Source organism: Camellia sinensis, chromosome 6 (genome assembly GCF_055761805.1).
Source record: "Camellia sinensis isolate YWXY chromosome 6, ASM5576180v1, whole genome shotgun sequence".
NCBI lineage: Eukaryota > Viridiplantae > Streptophyta > Magnoliopsida > Ericales > Theaceae > Camellia > Camellia sinensis.
This window is the reverse complement of record NC_138966.1, coordinates 115,694,730-115,703,019: the sequence shown is the minus strand read 5'-3', so window position 1 is coordinate 115,703,019 and position 8,290 is coordinate 115,694,730.

Sequence of the window (8,290 nt, the reverse complement as noted above, 5' to 3'; positions counted from 1 at the left end):
GATTTATATAATTGGAAAAAATATTTTCTGAAATTTTTTTAATTTTTAATGTGCTTTAAAATAATTTTGAGTTGTATGTTTAGTTATGAGTTGTAAATTTTTGTATCACATATCAAATATCACATCAACAATTCCCCACTCAAATCAAACCTATTTTCCAAAACTATTTTCAAAACTCTTTACCAAACAAATTTTCTACACTCAAATCATAATTCTACAACACACAAACTCAAAATACAACTCATACTCTCAAATCACATTTACAAAACACAACCAAACACAGGCTATATATATATATATATATTTTTTGATAACTCAGGGTGTCTGGGCCAGTTTGCGCGCACTTCGACTAATGCCTGGAGGACCAATCCCACCGTCCACTTTTCATAAAACACTATATGACCACTCTCTGTGGACATAGAATGGGGTGTTTGTTTAGACTTTTTTGAGCCAACTTATAACTACTAGTTTTGAAAAAGTTATTTTAGACTGTTTGGTTAAATTTATTTCAAACAACTTTTGATTCTAACAACTTATTTTAACTCAAAAAAACTAATTCTGAGAAGCTGCTCACCCAATGCTTTATTATTATTATTTTTATTATTTTTATGAGAAATGTAGAGATAAGTAGTGAATAACATAAAATAAAAGTTAATTGAAAAAGTTTCACATCTTATTTAACAAATACTATTCAATAACTTAAATATATAATCTAACAATTATGTCAAACAAATTAATAATTTTTTATTAAAATCATAATAAATAATTTATTAAGTTATAATTTATAATCTATTCTAATAATTACACCAATCAAAACAATAACGTCTAGCGATAGACAAAGTGAGGAGTTGGGAAGGAGTCTATTGTTTGCCATAGTTGGAAGATCAAAGAAACTGTCCTTTTTTCTAGTATAAAGGTTTGTTGGGTGGCTCTTTCATCATTAATTGTTGTCTGCAATTTTTGAAAAAGACAGGCATGAATGGGAACACATATTCAAACAACTCACATGTATGAAAAAATCGATTTGGGTTCTTTCATTTCCAAGTTGCTATAGCGTAGAAATTGTAATTGATTTACAGTTTACAAATTGTGATTGGTTTGAATATTTTTTTTACCCAATAAATTTATTAGATTATGTTTAAATCGTAAATTTAAGTAAGAATATATAGAAAAAAAATAAGAAAAGAAAAAAGTGATTAAAAATTAACTTATATTTTTGCTAGTTTTTGTCTTTCCTTTCATTTTCATTTACAAATTCCGACTCAAATATAAAATCTAGACACAACCTTAATGCTGTGTTTAGTTGGAGGATTTGAGGAGGGATTTGAAAAAAAGAAAGGAAAGAGGTGTATGAAACTAAGTGAAATGTATTTATATTTTATTTACATTTCACCTAACTTTTCCCTTTCCCTTTCTAATTCTCTCCTCAAATCCCTCAACCAAACACGACGTAAGAGTGATTGCTTTATAATTTGGTTCACAAGCTTGCATAATTCCAGTTCAAAAAAAGCTTGCATAATTCTATGCTTCTTGTATATCCAATACGTGCACGAAAAAAAAAAAAAAAAAAAAGGAAAAAAAAGTTGGTTGGCTTCATTTAAAAATTTAAATTTTGTATATCCAGTATATACTAGTTTTAGTTTATTTATTTTTTATTTTTTTACATCAGAAGTCATAAGTTTGGGAAAGAGTGTTGATGGAGTGTTGTTTGTGACAAGATTTGAACTTTCCCTAATCTATCCTTCATTATTATGTCATGTTTTAAAATTTACGTACACATATACAATAATTAGAAAAATACATTGAGATGAAAAAAGCATACAAAATTTGAGAACAAATTTGAACTCTTTATGACATCATTACTATATCCATAATCTGGTGAATAATCGTCTTAGATTGGCATTATATTATGTTGGCATACAATAGGGATTGGGTTAATATGGCTTGTATATTCATCAACATCATTAAAGTAGATAATTTAACTCGCTTGAAATTGTGTAGTGTTTTTTTTTTGTTTTGTTTTATTTATTTTTTTGGATAAATTACGAAATTGGGTAGGTTTGGGAGGGTCATAGATTGTTCTAGCTAGACCTAAATGATTAGTGCGGACCTAAATTCCCATAAAGTAAAGTTGGTATGGGTTGGATTAAGCAAAAAAGAAATTATTAATAGGTCCTTTTTTTAAGACTTACGACCTATTAAGTCAAATTTATCAGTCTTTTGTTTTTATGAGTAAATTTATCAGTCTTTTTGTTTTTATAAATAAATTTATAACGATAAATTTATCAATCTCTTATTTTTATAGTGATAAATTTATCAGTTAGGATTTATAAGTAAATAAATTTAGTTAATAGGACTGATTAGTAACGGTCCCTTAAGTAAATTGCTGCCACAAAAAGCTACTTTTTTACAAATTAATTAGTATAATATATACTTTAATTCTTATTTTTTTATTTTTAAAATTAATGAGATTCAGGCACCGCTCCACAATCGTTTTTATATTAAAATTTGAAATTTAATAGCTTAGACTATTATCGGACTCTTCTATTTGTATTGAATGTTAGGTAGTTTTTATGTCAAGTTGTGAGAACTAAGTCTTATGTCTTTGTTAATATACTTGTTTGTTAGTATTATTACCATTACTCTGGTTATATATACACTACAATTAAGATGATACTTATCATTTCCAACTGCGTTGAGCTAAAATTTTTAAAAATGGCTTTAGTCCACAATTAGTGGGGTGATTTTTTCTCAATAATCAGAAACTAATCAACTTAAAGTTGAGTTTGGATAGTATGAGAGAAGCAGAAAATGAGGATAAGAAATTTTTACTTATTTATTTTTGAAAAGTGGTAAAAATTATAAAAAAATTAATTTTTCTGTACAACTCATATTAATATGGTAATTGAGTTTTTAATTTCTTATAAAAATACGAAAAAGTACAAGAAAATTTAAATTTGTCCATGGAAGAGGTTAGTTATAATTAAAATTTGTAATCTCTCTATGGTTTTATTGTAAAATTTTCAAATGCTTGCAAAAAAAATATTTTCTTTTCCATTTCTTTTCCTTCATTTTACTTTTCACCTTTTTCATTTTTTGACAAAATTAGAAAGCAGACACCAATTTTTAACATTTTTTCAACCATTTAGTGCTTTCTAGTCCGTAATCAAATTGAATAAAGATGGAGACTTCTCTCTAGTCTGTAATCAAATTAGAAGGTGTCATTGAAGTGTAGTTGGCTCTACTCATGGCCCTCCTTCTTATAATCTTAATTGTTCAATATTGTTAGTATTATATGTTAGTGATGTTAGTATAATAGTATTATATGTTAGTGATGTTAGTATTATATGTTAGTATTGCTAGTGTTATCATTATGTTTAGTATAGCATTATGTTAGCTTTAATAATTATCATTGCTTTATGCTTTCGGTGCCTCAATTGGCACCCTATGTTGGCTTTCTCCTCTCTATAAAGAGAGTGTACATCTCTTTGTAAACATATAGAATAACAGAGATAATTCAGTGTCTCTCTCTCTCTCTCTATCCTCTCTCACTCTCTCAAACTAATATTTCATGGTATCAGAGCCCAGTGTTACATTTCTGGCAATTTTCGATTTTGGTGTTTAGTCCCGTACACAGTGGCACTACATCAAACCGCTCGAAATTTCTTCACAATTCCAACGGCACCAAGCCCGTTCTCAGAAAACCTTCCACGCGCCCACACGCGCCGCCTTTGTCCTCTGCGCGTCAACACTTCCGCCACCACTCTCACACGCGCCATCTGTTGTGGCTCACTTCCGTCACGCACCCACACGCGCCCGCGGCTGACGTCAGCCATGCCTCTTCCGTATGCCGCGTCTGCTACTGTACGCCTCTCATGCACCGCTTCGCTAGTGTGCACCCGCGTGCGCCAAAACAGCTACCGTGCGCCGCGCCTGCGCCTGTCCGCTACCGTGCGCCGCTGCCTTCCTGCTAACGTGCTCCTCCCTGCACTCTACTAACGTGCGCCGCTGACATCATTGCTGACATCATCTCTGTCCAGCATATCTTTCCTTGCTATTTTCGACCTTCCGGACTCACTGGTACACTCTGTTTTAACTAATTTTGCTCCTACAGGTCTATTCCTATTACTTTAACCCTACTCAACTAGTATTATGGATCGTCATGATGCCTCCCATCCCATTTCTGTTATTTTGAATGGTTCAAACTATGTTCTGTGGGCCTAAGCCATGTCCTCCTTCCTCAAAGACAAGAAGCTCTGGCGAATTGTCACCGGGGATGTGACTAAACCAGTGAAAGACAATGCCACTACTGACACTACTGCTCATACTGCTACATATGAAGACCGACTTGAGGAATGGGACAGTAAGAATTACCAAATCATTACCTGGTTTCGTAATACCTCTGTTACCTCTATCAGTCTTCAGTTTGGTCGCTTTCAGCTTGACTCTGTAACTACTCCTGCAAAAGACATCTGTGATTTTTTGAAAGAACGATACTAGACTACTGGTCTTGCCCATCAACATCAACTTCAGAACCAACTTCACCGCATGCGCCAAGAATCCACTCAGTCCATTAATGACTTCCTTTCTCAAATGTACTCTGTTTGGGATCAGCGTGCTCTTTCAGAACCAACTTGGAATAACCACGATGATGCTGTTTTAATTACTCTCTATCGCAACCAGCAAAGGTTGGTGCAATTCCTCATGGCTCTTACTTCCTCTTTTGAGCCCGTACGTGCCTCTCTGCTTTATCGCCATCCATTGCCCATTCTTGAACAAGCAATTTCTGAGTTGCTATCAGAGGAGACTCATCTCGGTACACTTCAAACTCATCATGTGGACTCTGTTCTTGCCACTCCTCCGTACCGGCCATCATTTACCCAGCGGACCACTGCTTGCCTCTATTGTCAGAATCGGGGCCTTCCTTCAACCCATCTCCTGGTCAATTGCCCCGTCAGATCCTGCCGCTACTGCAACAAACTTGGTCCTGGTCATCTGCAACAGGATTGTTTTCGCAATCCATCCCGATCATCCTCCAATAGCCACTTCTCTCGCGGTGGCTCTTCCCGGGGAAGCTTTCATCGTTCCGGGAATCAGTCTCATCACACTGCTACTGCTGCTTCTGGGAATCAGTCTCATCACACTACTGCTGCTGCTTCCGGGAATCAGTCTCATCACACTAATGCTTCTGCCTCTGCGGGGTTCTCTGAGTCACCTGTTCCGTCTACCCCTCACTTTTCTCCGACAGATGTAGAGGCCATGCTCAAACAACTTCTCTCCCCTTCTGGTACACCTCCTCCTACTGCTTTGTCTGTAACCCCAGGTAACTCTTCTTGGTATTTTGACTCTGCCTGTTGTAATCATATGACCTCCAGTTCTACTATTTTTTCTTCATTCTCCTCATCTCCTCATTTTCCCTCAATTCATACTGCTGATGGTTCCCTCATGTCTGTCCGTCATGTTAGTACTGTTTCCACCTCTTCTTTATCTATACCTCAAGTTTATCATATCCCTGCTCTCACCTTAAACCTTATTTCCATTGGTCAATTATGTGAACTTGGTCTAACTGTCACATTTTCTGCTACTGATTGTTTGGTACAGGACCCTCAGACGGGGCAGACTATTGGGATCGGCCGTAAGCGTGGACGTCTCTATGAACTCATTCACCTTCATGTTCCTGCCTCTCCTCAGATCGCTGCTCCTACATCTACTTCCTCCTTATCTCCCTTTCATCTTTGGCATTGTCACTTAGGGCATATTTCTGTTAATCGCTTAAAGTCTTTGGTTTCTAGTGGACAGTTGGGTCATGTAATTCCCGATCATTTCGATTGTATACCCTGTCAACTTGCCAAACAACCTGCTTTATCATTTAATAAAAGTACTTCTGTTTCCCTTGCACCTTTTGATCTTATACATTCGGATATTTGGGGACCCTCTCCTACTACTACTATGGGGGGATCCCGCTATTTTGTTGTTTTTATTGATGATTTTTCCCGGTTTACTTGGCTTTTTCTCATGAAAAATAGGTCTGAACTTAAACACATTTATTATAGATTTGCCCAAATGGTCCACACCCAATTCTCCAAAGCCATCAAAATTTTTCGCTCTGACAATGCTATGGAATATTGGGATTCCGATTTCCTTTCCTTTCTTCAGCATCATGGTACACTGCCTCATCGTTCTTGTGCTGGCACGTCCCAGCAAAATGGCCGCGCTGAACGGAAACATAGGCATATTCTTGACACTACTCGTGCTCTCCTTCTCTCTTCTTCCTGCCCTGAAAACTTTTGGGGGGAAGCTGCCCTCACTGCTGTTTACACTATCAACTGTGCTCCTACCCCTGTCATCCATAATCAAACTCCCTTTGAACGTCTGCATGGCACTCCCCCTCCTTACGCTAATCTTCAGGTTTTTGGCTCTGCCTGCTTTGTTCTACTTCAATCCCATGAACACACCAAGCTTGAACCTCGTTCTCGTCTTTGTTGCTTTCTTGGGTATGGAATTGAACATAAAGGCTTTCGCTGTTGGGATCCTCTCTCTAAACGTCTTCGTATCTCCCGCCATGTCGTTTTCTGGGAGCACCAAATGTTTTCCTCGCTATCCTCCTTTCACTTACCCGCACTTTCCACTACTGTACTGTTTACTAATCCTTCCATAGATCTTTTCTCTGCTGATTTTGATACAGGTTCCTCCTTCATCGAGACGCCCTTGCTCACTCCTGATCTCGTCCAGTCTGCTCTCCCTGAAGGTCTACCTTTTATTGCCACACCTCCTTCTCCACCGGTTCTTCCTCTCACCGATCCTCCTATGGGTCGACCACGCCGAGTAACTCAACCTCCTATCCATCTTTGTGATTATATTGTTGGATCTGCGGCCTTCTCTACTTATGAATCTACCTCCTATCGTGAGGCTTGTACTAATCCTCTTTGGCAACAAGCTATGACTGATGAACTTCAGGCCTTGGACAAAGCTCATACTTGGGATCTTGTTGATCTTCCTCCTGGCAAGACTGCGATTGGCTGCAAATGGGTTTACAAAATCAAAACACATTCTGATGGCTCTATTGAACGCTACAAAGCTCGTCTTGTTGCCAAGGGTTTCAACCAGGAATATGGTATTGATTATGAGGAGACATTCTCTCCTGTTGCTCGGCTTACCTCTGTTCACAGTTTACTTGCTGTTGCTGTTGCTCGCCACTAGGGGCTCTTTCACATGGATGTCAAAAATGCTTTCCTCAATGGTCATCTTCTTGAGGAGGTCTACATGCAACCTCCACCTGGGTCCACTTTTCAACCTCATCAGGTTTGCAAACTACAGCGTGCTCTCTATGGCCTCAAGCAAGCGTCTCGTGCTTGGTTTGCTACGTTCAGTTCTACCATTCATGACTTCGGGTTCACCTCTAGCTCCTATGACTCTACTCTTTTTATACGGACTACTTCTCATGGTACCACTCTTCTTCTTCTGTATGTGGATGATATGATTATCACTGGTAATGATGAAGCTGGTATTCTCCACCTCAAACAGTTTCTCCACCAACAGTTTGAGATTAAGGACCTTGGTACCCTTAACTACTTCTCAGGCCTTGAAATCTCTCATGATTCTACTGGTTCTTATTTGTCCCAGGCCAAATATGCATCCGATCTTCTGACTCGTGCTGGTCTTACTGATTGCAAAACTACCTTTACTCCAGTTGATCCTCAGATTCGTCTCACTCCTCTCGATAGAACTCTTCTCTCTGATGCTACTCTTTATCGCCAGCTCGTCGGCAGTCTTGTCTATCTCACAGTAACTCGTCCTGACATTGCCTATGCTGTTCACATTGTTAGTCAGTACATGTCGACTCCCCGCACTCCCCACTATACTGCTCTACTCCGCATCCTTCGCTACCTCAAAGGCACTCTGTTCCATGGCCTTCACTTCTCTGCTTCCTCCTCTCTTGCACTGCGTGCCTTTTCCGATGCTGATTGGGGTGGGGATCCTACGGATCGACGCTCTACCACGGGTTTCTGCTTTTTCTTAGGGGATTCTCTTCTTGCTTGGCGTAGCAAAAAACAATCCCTCACTACCCGCTCTAGCACCGAAGCTGAATACCGAGCTCTTGCTGATACTACTCAGGAACTTCTCTGGCATCGCTGGCTCCTTGCTGATATGGGTGTTTCTTCTTCTGGTCCTACCCCTCTCTATTGTGACAATCAGAGTGTCATTCAGATTGCTCACAATGATATTTTTCATGATCGCACCAAACATATTGAGATTGATTGTCATTTCATTCGCCAACATGTTACCTGTG